Below are 13,651 nucleotides of genomic sequence, written 5' to 3' on the forward strand. Positions count from 1 at the left end.
ATAGAATGTGATAACTTTACCCCTCGATTTTTATAAAGCCAATGTTAAAATGAAAAAGGTCAATTGTTCGAACCTAGGAACAACATATTTTTATTTTCAAAACTAAGTAGCGCGTGCAACATATGTCTCAGTTTTATTCAATAACCGAGATAATAAGCTATATTTGGACGCCAGTTTTTGATTTTAATCGATGGGCTTAATCATCTTTATTGTTATATAAAAGTGTTTTGATTCCCATTTTACTGTTAAACCTCTATCAATTTGTACACATGCGGAAACTATAAAATTGTTACAAAATATCAAATTAATACATAATATCAACTATATCTTCCTGTGAGAATGATGTTTTTTCGCTAAACTCCTATAATTAGAACAAAATTTATGCATAAATTAAAGAATATGCATAAATTATGTATAAATTAATTGTTTATGGATTAAGAAATATGCATATTAACAACAACATTAACTGAAGAAATATGCATAAATTAATTGTATATGGATAAAGCTAATACCTTACACTTGGTTTATCCATTTGTAATGCCTTCGGTCACAATATCATGCATATGTTTCATAATCTAATATCTACAAGCATAACCATTGAGTTGTCTTCTCGACTATAAATAATGCTCATATAGTTACTAATTAATACACACAAATAAAAGAATATCAAAAAGCACGAGGAATACTTATTTTCGGGAAAGGATCTTTGGCTTCTTACCAATTAAATTATGTTTGATTGCACTGTATTCCTCCATCACTCTACACATGTCGGTAAAAATTAAACATACATAAAACCTTTTCAAAACTAATGGTCAAATTTGAATAAAAACTAATACTACTTACCCACGCAAAGCGTTTAAGATAAATTCATTAAGGGGATTGTGAATAGAGCAAAGCATAACTACACTATTTTGCCTCAGACATATAATAATAAATTGTCAATGATTACTGCATAAACATTCAGAATAATAAATAATATGTATAAAATTGATTTCTAAATAAATAAAAAATTAATATATACTTACACATGGTAAATCGGGGTCAAATAACCAAATTTGTTCTTTTCTAACAATATGTCTTTTAAGTAAACCTTGATATTGTTTGCTATCGTACCACCATATGAAGGCTAATGGTATTTGGATCTATGAAAATTTTCTTAAATCTCTTTCAACACATATCTCATCCAAGTACCTGCAGGAGTCAAATGTTTATTGTTAAAGTACGAGAAAGTATGAATATAAATAGAAATGATCAACGTAAAAATTATACTTACAAGCACCATAATTTTAATATGGTAACGTCTAGCCATTCACCCCCCTTCAAAAATTCCATAATAGTAGATTTAGGAAGTACGCAATACTGATCTAGAATATGACTTAATTTAATATTCTCGCCAAGATCTGGAAGACTCTTTACTATCATTGATAGTCTCTTAAGGTTATGTATTTGTTGTGGTGCGGTTTCAATATTGTCCTAATGGGAAAATAACTTTCTTTTGTTCTTATGCCACTCATTAGTTTCTCAACTACATTCTCTCGAATGTTCAACTGATTTGAATTTGTTTGATTGAGTAAACCCAATGAATTCAATCTTGGCATTATAAAAATAACCGAAATACAATACAAATATTCAAACGCAAATAATAACAACAAAAACATACATTTGAAGGGGATGTTACTCTAGTTACACAACCGGGGTAACAAAGGACGTAATGAAATATTTTCATTATACCCCTCGATTTTTGTATAATCGAGGGGTAAAGTGGTTGTTGTCATGGGTTCAATCTTACCTGAACATATAACATTTTAAATTGGTTTAGAAAATAATTATATGAACAATTATATTTGAAGAACAAATTATACTAAATAATGAATTTGGAGAGTTTCGCAACTCATCATTCATCTCATATTCTTTAATGGTTAAAATCTCTCCGATAAGTATGGAAGAAAGTTGTATGAAAAATAGAAGCGTTGAAGAGATTTTAACCATTAAAGAAAGTCAGATAAACGATAAATAAATGTTAGTGTTAATTGTATTATCGTGTGACTATTAAGCAAAGTCGTGATTGTATTATAGTCATAGGAAGGGTCATGAAAAAATTGCATTCTTTAAATCTAGAAAACTTATAAATTGGTGAGCCATGTACAAGTTTTCAAAGTATGTATAATATTACCGACTACAGTCACTAGATATGTGCACTCTCATTATTGTAAATTTTGATTTTTTTCCCTTTCTGATTACAGGTTCTGCTTCTTCATATGGATGACTATAAAATTGAAATTGTCCTTGTTAGGTATCACGTATATGATTGTAAAAAGTGTGTAAATAAGTGAGTCGAAAAATTGGGATTGACTAGAAACCTTCTATAGTTTTGGATTTTTATTCATCTTTAATAAAATAAAAATAGACCTAACGCCTCTTTCTTCCGAGCTATATGTTTTTCTACATGCTAAGGGATAAGGGATTAGGGATAACATGCTAAGGGAAAAGGGATAACAATTATTAACAAAGTCTGATAACTGTTATAAATATGCAATCAATGAAATCAGGAGAAAATTGAAATTATTCTTATGCATATCAAGTAAATCACAATGTGAAAGATTCAACATACAATAAAATAAGTGAGCAAAACTAAAACCAACAAGAATGAAACTGTTGATTCCTTAGGATTGGCAGTAATTTTAGAAAACAAATAATGTAATCATCTCTGTTGTTTTAATATGTTGGGTTGAAGAAATTCAACATCTGGACCAACATGTCATGTACGATGTCAAGACATCAGGTCTGTGACATCGCACATGTGGAGAAGACTGAATTAATTAATTCAGTATATGTCAAGGGATCAGCAAGGATATCTGGTGAATATCCTAACTCCTTTGTGGAGGTCTTGAAGACTAAATCAGAATATATATAGGCTCTAAATATGGAGATATATATGGAGAGAGTTTAGGAACTTGAAGACCTTGTTTGTAGCAGAATTTTTCTGCTGAAGTTGCAACAGCAAAGAACAAGTCTGCTGCAGTTTTCTGAAGGCCCAAATCCAGTTGGGTGATTAGGTTATAAATAGGTGATTGTAATCTAGTTTTTGTAAGCCTCTTAGAATGAATTTTTAAGGGTGTGTGTAAGGTAAACCTCCCAATCTGTGGGAAGGTTACCATGTGTCTCTCAGTGGTAAACCTGAGAGTGTTTGTCACTCAAAGCCTGTAGGCAAGAGTGATTATGTTCTTGAATGAAGCTGTGAAGCAAGTTCAAGGTGTTTGCACATTACATTGTATTTGTAGTGATAGGAATGGAAACTGGAGGTTTCTATCTAGGAGTTCCTAGGTATAGATTGCATTGGGTAGGGATTAAGTGATGAGTTGTAAACGGGGAAGTTTAACTCTGAATTGATACTACTAATAGTGGATCTTCTTCCTGGCTTGGTAGCCCCCAGATGTAGGTCATGTTGGACTGAACTGGGTTAACAATTTCCTGTGTTTGTTTACCTACTGCATGTTATAATCATGTCTGCCATAATTCAGGTTGTGTTACAGTCTGCCAATCAAGTTAATAACAAACCTGATACATAGCCTTCTGTTGGAATGTCAATCAGAATGTTTTGACATTCATCAACAACAGCACATACTGTTTAATAAGCTGATGAATTCAATTCAGTATGTAGTGAAGTCTGGTTTTAAAAAGCATATCAGACCTGGCTAAAAGAGCAGTGTGAAATTGCCAAACTGGATGTCTTGACAGTTCTTCCAGTAAGCTGATACTGAAGTAGAGACTGGTTGGTCTTTTACAGTACAGCCAATTTAGCAGTCTGTGTTCAGGAACTAAACAGACTGAGCATATGGTTCTGGGCTTGGATGTCAGACGGAATGTTGTGACATTCATTCCTGACAGCATATGCTATATTGTTGGATGGTTAGTTTTTCTGTTTCAGGATTTTTCTCAGGCTATTCTTCAGGAATCCACCAGCTGATCTAAAATCTAGGAAACTAACAACTAAGCTACAATTAATGAACCTAACAAATAATCTATTTGTTAGCTCCTTAATAAGTGGAGATTAGTTTAACTTGTTACAACCTTTAATTTAGGAAATACAAGTACATGACCAACAAACTGGAACAATGTAACAGATGATGTTCAAAACAGGATTGAGACATCGTGCTGATATCTGTGTAGGAAAACAACAGAAGTGAAGGTTATGGTGCACATAACTAAGGGTTCCTCCTTTCTAGGATGACATAGAAGGAGAGGTCGTGACACTGTGAAAAGGTGCACATTAGTACAGAGTGTAATAACTGTCTTGCTGTAATAGGTACAATGTTAGATCAGATGTCGTGACTTGAAGTAGAACATCTGAATACTGACTACGCCAGAATTTCAATTGGTATCAGAGCCTGGTTTCCTGTTCTGTCTCTGGATGAGATCCATGGGTGATACTTTCTGGTAGCTGGCAAGGAGTTATGTTAGTACTGATGCTGGAACCTGTGTAAGGTTCTGTAATTCCCTGAATGGTCCCTTGAAGTAGGTGGATGGACTGTTCATGACAGGAATGGTGTGTACCTGTCTCTGGAGGTTGGCTATTGGGCTGTGTGTGGGACAGCTGTGCCAGTACTAAAACACATTCAAACCTGGTATGGTCTTGGAGGCCAATCTGGTGAAGTGTGTGCTCATAGGTTGAGTTGTATTATGATTTCTGCTGCATAATACATGGCAAAACTCAAACTCTGATGTAGTTTCCCCTCATGTGGATGAAAGGCTGCTGTGTTCAAGATCTCATCATAATCTACTGAAGATGTCAAAGATACTTGAGTCCCCTCAAGTCCACTCATCATGACGTTCTCACTTCAGGATGGTAAGAGTCACTTAATCACTGATTCTCTTACTCTCTTGAGGAGTGTATATGAAGACCTTGAAGACCTTCAAGGAAGGTTTGTTCTAAGGAGGTGGAACCAATGTTCTATGTGATGTTAGAACATGTTGTTCAACAAGTATGCAGCTACTGGTTGAAGAGCAGATGTTTTTAGGGTCCAAACAATGGGATAATTCTGTTTGGAACCTACTCCTGACCTGGAAGAGGAGACATCTGTGTGTGCTAAGTTGACAAGAGCAGGGTCAACTGGGTGTGTGCTCAAGAAGGTCATCCCTAGAAGTTGAGCTGGTTGAGATGTGACATTGTGCAATCTCCTGCTGTTTGGCATACTCCTGCAGTCTGATCAGGATTGGATAGTTGTTCCCTGAAGTACTATGGTGTGTTGGAAGACAAGTCTCCCGGATGTCAGCAGTCAATAATGGGGTAACCTGATTGTAATATCATTTAAGGGGGCTGGAACCATGAATCTTGTTATTCAAACACCACGTTCAGAAGTGGCAGTTCTTACTAGGAGTGAGAATATGAAGATTCATAGGTTGGTTGAGGTAATATGCTCTGGCAATGCATATCTACCATTGACTGGTGTTGTTTGTCTCACTAGTACTTATGGTCAGCTGAAGTCTGATTGGTCTGATTGGAGGAGTTAGTTGCCACTGGTAGGGATAGTGTATGTCATGTTGAGACATATGTGTACAATGCATGGATATTGGTGTGGAGTATCCATGATTGTTAAGTTGAGGGGGAGTTTTGGTTAACCTCCTCACGTTTGGTCAGCCTAGGGTCTGGTTGGCTGTTGACATGTGTCACATGGGTTCTGGTGGTTGTGTGTCACATTTGCAAGGAAGAATTCATCTCTCTCATTCCTAAGAGTGAATTTAATCTGGGAAGACTTTCAAAATTGTCTAGGTGCTTGCAAGCAGAAGATGTTGACACAAGAAGAATATTTTCAAAGTATTCTTATGGTGGAAGTATCTGAAGGGATGATTGGGAAAGGATTTAAGATCAATGTCTACTTGTGCCAAGTACAAGTGTTTAATTGATTATCCTTGGAGCTCAAGATAACTGATGTTCTTAAAGATGTTGGAACATCACTTCTTCAAGACCATGTGCAAAATCACAGGAAGGATAGTACATTGGCTTATGATCTATCTCCTTGATGGCAGCAAAAGCATATGATCTCTGAAAAGGTCTCCTGGCAAGAAACATGTTCAGCCTTGGTATGTACAAGAAGAAGAAGACATCATAGTCTTGATGGTGGTTACTTGGATCAGTTTATTTCTGATCTAGGTAAGGAAGTGCATTAGCTTATGCACACTGTGAAGTCAAGAACAAGTGGCAGCAATCTTGACATCATGGAAACAGCCTTGCCTTAGGAAGAGGAATCCTTGGCATAGCTGAAGGGATAGTTTCTAACTGTTCCTTCTGAAGACTCATACATCAAAATGTCTGATGTCTTTGGAGAAGAAGCAGGGATTCATCAAGGTGTGAGCTTGGATGACTTAACTGCAAACCTGCAGGATGGAGGTTGTTTATTCAAACTTGGTTCCACAATCAAGTCTATGAGAACATTGAACTCTTGTTCTGTGAAGGGAGGAAGTTCTTTCAAGTGACAGAAGAAGGAGCTGAATCCAACAGCTGGATGTCAAAACACAATGTTGTGACATTTGGTTCAACATCAGATTCTTAGTTGGTGAAGTGGCACATCAACTTGAGATAGAAAGGTCTACAGGGTTGTAGATTGGATACTTCAAAAAGCTTGAAGTTCAAGTCTCACTTGGTAGGTCAGAATATCTTTGGGAGAAGTCTGATAAACTTGGGGAGGTCAAAAAGCAGCATTTGACCTTTTCATATGAGAATTCATGAAGGAGGTAATCAACCAGTGGCAGTTGGTCTATCTCATAAGTGAGTTCGAAGAATCAAGGTAATCAACATAAGGCAGCTAATTAGTCTTGAGGAAAGTCTGAGACAAATTACTTTTGAACAGAAAAGTATTAAGTTGAAGACAAAAGGAGGTGTTCTCTATTCATCTCTTGGAGCTTGTGGTAGAAGTTTTGAGCTATCTATGGAAGACTGTCTCTGGTAGTGGGATGAGAGTGTATATATCCCAATGTATGTCTGGGTTCCTCTGGCCCAAGCTGAGGACTCAGTAATATCTGAAGTCTATCAAATAGTGCTCCTTGTGATGCTGTGAAGGAAGTCCCAGCTGATGTTAAAACATCTTGTGAAGTGATCTTCTGTTCTGGTTAGAAGAGAAATTGACACAGAGTGTGGATGTGTTCAGCCAAGAGGGTTGGACAGAGGGTGCGCTCTTGAAGACATGAAGATGCGTCTTATGTTTTCCTTTCATCAAGTGGTCTGTAATCTTTTTGAATCAGGAAGTATGTGAAGGTCCAACCTTGGGGTGTTGGATATGATCATGTGTGACCTCCAAGAGAGTAGGTTGCCCATGACAGGGGGAGTTGTGCCTTTGTGCTGCAAGCAATCACCAAGCTTGTGGTCTATGTGCTCTCAGATAACAGGGTATGGCAACCTGGCAGTTATCAGGATGCTGTGATGTGCAGCAAGGCTGAGTGAGCAGAAGAATGTCTGACCGGATGTCATGACATTGCCCTGGACAGTGCTGTTAATTCCTTCTGAATCTTAAAGTCATTAGGAATTATGAGGGTGATGTGGCTAAGTCTGATTAACCAGAACAAGCCTGATGGCTACAGCTGTGTGGTACAGGGGGAGTAACCATCATCTGAAGTGTGTAAAGTTGGCTGTAGCAGTGCTAGGTGTCAAGTCTCTACTGGAGGTATGACAGAGGTCTCGTTGAATACTGGCTGAATGCAGGAATGTTAAGACATCGCGTGCAACGTGTCTGACTGCATATATGGAATGGTCTCCATGCACTGGAACGGCTGTTTTGGAAAAGAAACAGTCAAGAGCTATAAAAGGTATTCAAAGATAGTCTGAGATTTTGTTGGTGATTCTCTGACTGTTTCTCAGCAAAAATAAATGCATCTTGACCAAGCATTTATTTCTACCGGAAATTCCTAGGCACGGGCTGGACTATTTAAAGGATGCAAGAGCCCTCCTCTCCCCACAACAGAAACACTCCAATCTCAGAATCATGGGGTATGTTAAGGTCTGGGCAAGCTGCGCCTGGATCTGGTTTTGTGAAGGGTGCCTTTACAAATGTTTAGCTAAAAAGGGGGAGAGAAAGAAACATAGTCTAGTCCTGGGGTCAAGAAGCAAACAGATCACTGTGGTAGCAAACAGAAAGTTGGGGTTGGGGTTAGACACAAAATTCACCAACTAAATTACCACTTGTGTCTTGTGATCTGAGTTAAGAGAACAGTTGTGCCCTGTGATCTGAGTTACACTGTCTATGTAACCAGCATTACATACTCTTCAGGAAGCTCTCCTGTTGAAGGGAAGGGTTCTGGAACAACTGAGCCTTGTTTCTCTACCTCCTCATGTACACCAACATTGGTGTTTGTGGTGGTGGAGCCAATGACGGAGATGAAGAGCATTCCCAAATTGGGATGCTGTGTCCAGTGTATTGTTTATTTGTTTTAGCTAAAATTTGCCAAAGGGGGAGATTGTTGATTCCTTAGGATTGGCAGTAATTTTAGAAAACAAATAATGTAATCATCTCTGTTGTTTTAATATGTTGGGTTGAAGAAATTCAACATCTGGACCAACATGTCATGTACGATGTCAAGACATCAGGTCTGTGACATCGCACATGTGGAGAAGACTGAATTAATTAATTCAGTATATGTCAAGGGATCAGCAAGGATATCTGGTGAATATCCTAACTCCTTTGTGGAGGTCTTGAAGACTAAATCAGAATATATATAGGCTCTAAATATGGAGATATATATGGAGAGAGTTTAGGAACTTGAAGACCTTGTTTGTAGCAGAATTTTTCTGCTGAAGTTGCAACAGCAAAGAACAAGTCTGCTGCAGTTTTCTGAAGGCCCAAATCCAGTTGGGTGATTAGGTTATAAATAGCTGATTGTAATCTAGTTTTTGTAAGCCTCTTAGAATGAATTTTTAAGGGTGTGTGTAAGGTAAACCTCCCAATCTGTGGGAAGGTTACCATGTGTCTCTCAGTGGTAAACCTGAGAGTGTTTGTCACTCAAAGCCTGTAGGCAAGAGTGATTATGTTCTTGAATGAAGCTGTGAAGCAAGTTCAAGGTGTTTGCACATTACATTCTATTTGTAGTGATAGGAATGGAAACTGGAGGTTTCTATCTAGGAGTTCCTAGGTATAGATTGCATTGGGTAGGGATTAAGTGATGAGTTGTAAACGGGGGAGTTTAACTCTGAATTGATACTACTAATAGTGGATCTTCTTCCTGGCTTGGTAGCCCCCAGATGTAGGTCATGTTGGACTGAACTGGGTTAACAATTTCCTGTGTTTGTTTACCTACTGCATGTTATAATCATGTCTGCCATAATTCAGGTTGTGTTACAGTCTGCCAATCAAGTTAATAACAAACCTGATACATAGCCTTCTGTTGGAATGTCAATCAGAATGTTTTGACATTCATCAACAACAGCACATACTGTTTAATAAGCTGATGAATTCAGTTCAGTATGTAGTGAAGTCTGGTTTTAAAAAGCATATCAGACCTGGCCAAAAGAGCAGTGTGAAATTGCCAAACTGGATGTCTTGACAGTTCTTCCAGTAAGCTGATACTGAAGTAGAGACTGGTTGGTCTTTTACAGTACAGCCAATTTAGCAGTCTGTGTTCAGGAACTAAACAGACTGAGCATATGGTTCTGGGCTTGGATGTCAGACGGAATGTTGTGACATTCATTCCTGACAGCATATGCTATATTGTTGGATGGTTAGTTTTTCTGTTTCAGGATTTTTCTCAGGCTATTCTTCAGGAATCCACCAGCTGATCTAAAATCTAGGAAACTAACAACTAAGCTACAATTAATGAACCTAACAAATAATCTATTTGTTAGCTCCTTAATAAGTGGAGATTAGTTTAACTTGTTACAACCTTTAATTTAGGAAATACAAGTACATGACCAACAAACTGGAACAATGTAACAGATGATGTTCAAAACAGGATTGAGACATCGTGCTGATATCTGTGTAGGAAAACAACAGAAGTGAAGGTTATGGTGCACATAACTAAGGGTTCCTCCTTTCTAGGATGACATAGAAGGAGAGGTCGTGACACTGTGAAAAGGTGCACATTAGTACAGAGTGTAATAACTGTCTTGCTGTAATAGGTACAATGTTAGATCAGATGTCGTGACTTGAAGTAGAACATCTGAATACTGACTACGCCAGAATTTCAGAAACACTAACTAAAAGTAGTAACACTTAAAATGTTAAACAAGCATAAAAAGAACATACAGTTAGGCATGGCAACAGGGCGGGTCGGGGACAGTTTTTACCTCCCCCAAAATCTATAAGTAGAGAGTAACCCTTATTATTTGTTATAGAACACACATTTGTAGTTGCAAAGGAATAAAATATCAGTTTGAGAGCAGAGAGTTACTCTGCAAAAAAATTTCTTATTCTTCTTCTTCCTTATTCGAAAACTCTAATCTATCTTTCTTCCTTAATACAATCTTGTTTCTTTTCATTATCATTGTGAACCGAAATCTTGCAACCAAGGTTGGTCGATTCACTCGACTGAAAAGTGGAGAATAAGAGGAGTAATCAATCATAAAGATTGATTCTTGTTCATCAAGATTTGGTTCGGAATTCTCCATAGATTTTGTTGAGTTTCTTAAAGGGAAATTGGTGTATTTCCAACTTCTGGTATCTAGAGCATTGTATTAGCGATTCGTGGGAAGCAAAACACGATGGTGATGAATCATCCGAACGGGTATTTTCCGGCGAGTCTCTCAATTCTGAAGAATCAGAATTACGAGAATTGGTGCAAGCAGATAAATATGGTCTTTTTCTATTAAGATCTTTGGGATCTTGTGAAGGAGGGAATGACGCCGCTTGCAGCAAACTCGACGAATGAAGAAAAGCTTGCACACAAAGAATTGAGAAGAAAGGTTATAAAGATCTCTTTATGATCCATCAATGCTTTGATGTGGACAATTTTAAAATGGTTAGTGATGTTGAATCATCGAAAGAAGCATGGGAAGTTCATGAAAAATCATTCAGAAGTGCATAAAAGGTGAAAGAAGTGAAGTTACAAACTCATAAAAGAATGTATGAATTGCTTCAGATGGAAGACAATGAAAGCATAATTGATTTTTCACTAGGATTACAAAATTGGTGAATCAAATCAAGGTATGTGGAGAAGTGTTGACATCAAGATCAGTTTTTTCAAAGATCTTGAGGTCATTGGCTCCAAAATTCGACCATGTGGTAGTAGCCATAGAAGAGTCAAAAGATTTGTCAACATTGACAAAGGAAGAGCTTCAAGGGACACTTGAATCTCATGAACAAATAATGGCTGAAAGAGCTGCAGGCAAGTTGAAGAGTGATGTGGCTTTGTAGGTTAAATTAGGAAGAGAAAAGAAAGATAAAGGGAAGTGGTTCGATAACAAAAGTAGAGAAGGCTAGGACAATTCGACTGATCGAAATCAGCGAGAACGAGGTTGCCTGAAAAAAAGTAACATTCAGTGTTTCAATTGTTAGAAGTATGGTCACTACTCTAGTGATTATCCTGAAAAACCACAGAATCAAGATAATGAATGCAAAATTTCCAAAGCATGAAAAAAAGAGATTTTTATGATGGTCACAACAAGAGATGAAGAAAGATTACAGGACCAATGGTACTTGGACTCAAGATGCTCATCACACATGACTGGTGGGAAAGATTTGTTTGTCAACATGAAACCCTCAATGAAGAACATGGTAAAATTTTCAAATGACAATACTCTAGCAACAAAAGGTATTGGTGATGTTCTGATTATGAGGAAAGATGACAAGAGGTTATTAATTTCCAATATATTCTATATACCATGCATGAAAAGTAAATTGCTCAGCATAGAGCAGTTGGTCGAAAAAACTACAGTGTCGATTAAAGACAAGTGCCTTTAGGATTGAGCTTAATGTGATGGAGCACAAGTGCCTTGCAATTAAAGCTAGCAGGGATGAATGGATATGGCATTATAGACTTGGCCATCTCAACTTCAAAGAAATCAAAGATTTGAAGAGAAAATCTATGGTTGCAAGAAGGAGATCAAAGATTTCAAACATGACGTAAGTGAGGAGTTTGAAATATCAGACTTGGGAAATCTCTCATATTTCATTGGCATCGAATTCTACAAGAGTAGTAGAGGCTTGATAATGTACCAAAGAAGGTATGTAGATGAAATACTCAAGATATTTGAGATGAAAGATTGCAACCCAACTTCGACTCCAACTGAGCCCAAATTGCAACTGTCGAAAGACACAGATGAAGATTATGTTGATCCAATGCAGTACAAAAGACCCATTGGATCACTTTGATACCTTTATCACATAAGGCCTGATCTAGCATACAATGTAGGTATATTGAGCAGATTCATGCAGAAGCTAAAGTTATCACACCTAGTAACGACGAAGAGGATACTAAGGTAATTGAAAGTAACTCTCGATTGTAGCATTTTGTTTCCTGCAACTAATGAAAGAAAAGAATGCAAGCTAGTGGGATACACCAACTCAAGTTGGTGTAGTGATGCTGAGGATAGAAAATACACAACTGGCTATGTGTTTATGCTAGGTGGTGCACCAGTTGCTTGGAGTTCGAGAAAGGAACCAGTAGTGGCACTGTTGTTGTGTGAAGCAGAGTACATAGCTGCTTCTCTTTGTGCATGTTAAGCAACTTGGATGGTGAATTAGGTCAAAGAGATTACAAGGAAGAATCATGGAGCGATTACCATGAAGATCGACAACATGTATGATATCGATCTGGAAAAGAATTTGATAGTGTCGTGACGAATTAAGCATATCGAAATGAAGTTTCATTATATTCGAAAGCAAGTAGCAGAAGCAAAACTGAACTTGGAACACTGCAGAATTGAGAATCAGATTGCAGACATCATGATGAAAGAAGTGAAGGTCGAAGTATTCAAAAGGTTAAGATATATGATGAATGTAGATAGCTTAGACAGAATAAATTAACTGGTGTATTGAGAATGTAGTTCATGGCGTCAAAGCATGTTGTTATGAAACACCTAGTTGTCGAAGTGTTGAGGAGTTAGCCTCGATATTAATTTTTACTTAGGCCCAATTTTGTAGTGTTAACAGAGTTAGGTATTCAGGCTTTTCTTGAAGAGCAAGCAAACACAAAATCTATAAAGAAGGAGTAACCCTTATTTATTTTTATACAACACACATTTGGAGTTGAAAAAGAATAAAATCTCAGTTTGAGAGGAGAGAGTTATTCTCTAGAAATTCTTCTTCTTCTTCCTTATTTGAAAACTCTAACCTCTCTTTATTCCTCAATTCAATTTTTTATTTATTTTCATTACCATTGTGAACTGAAATCTTGCAACCAAGGTTGGTTTATTAACTCAACTGAAGAGTGAAGAACAAGAGAAGTAATCAATCGGAAAAAATTGATTCTTGTTCATCAAGATTCGGTTCGGAATTATCCATAGGTTTTTCTACATTTCTTGAAGGAAAATTGGTGAATTTGCAAGAATTAATATGCGGGTATTTTGGATTACAAAGGGAAAATTTGAAAAGCAAGCTCGAAATGTAAAAAGGAGACGAATTGACTCATGATAGTCTACATGAGCATCTGCTCCTCTTAGTCAATTCTTTCAACTTGATTGTATACTTTTTCCACTAACCTAGATTTATTATTTGTAAATATGTTGTTT

This window comes from Lathyrus oleraceus, chromosome 4 (assembly GCF_024323335.1).
Source record: "Lathyrus oleraceus cultivar Zhongwan6 chromosome 4, CAAS_Psat_ZW6_1.0, whole genome shotgun sequence".
Lineage (NCBI taxonomy): Eukaryota > Viridiplantae > Streptophyta > Magnoliopsida > Fabales > Fabaceae > Lathyrus > Lathyrus oleraceus.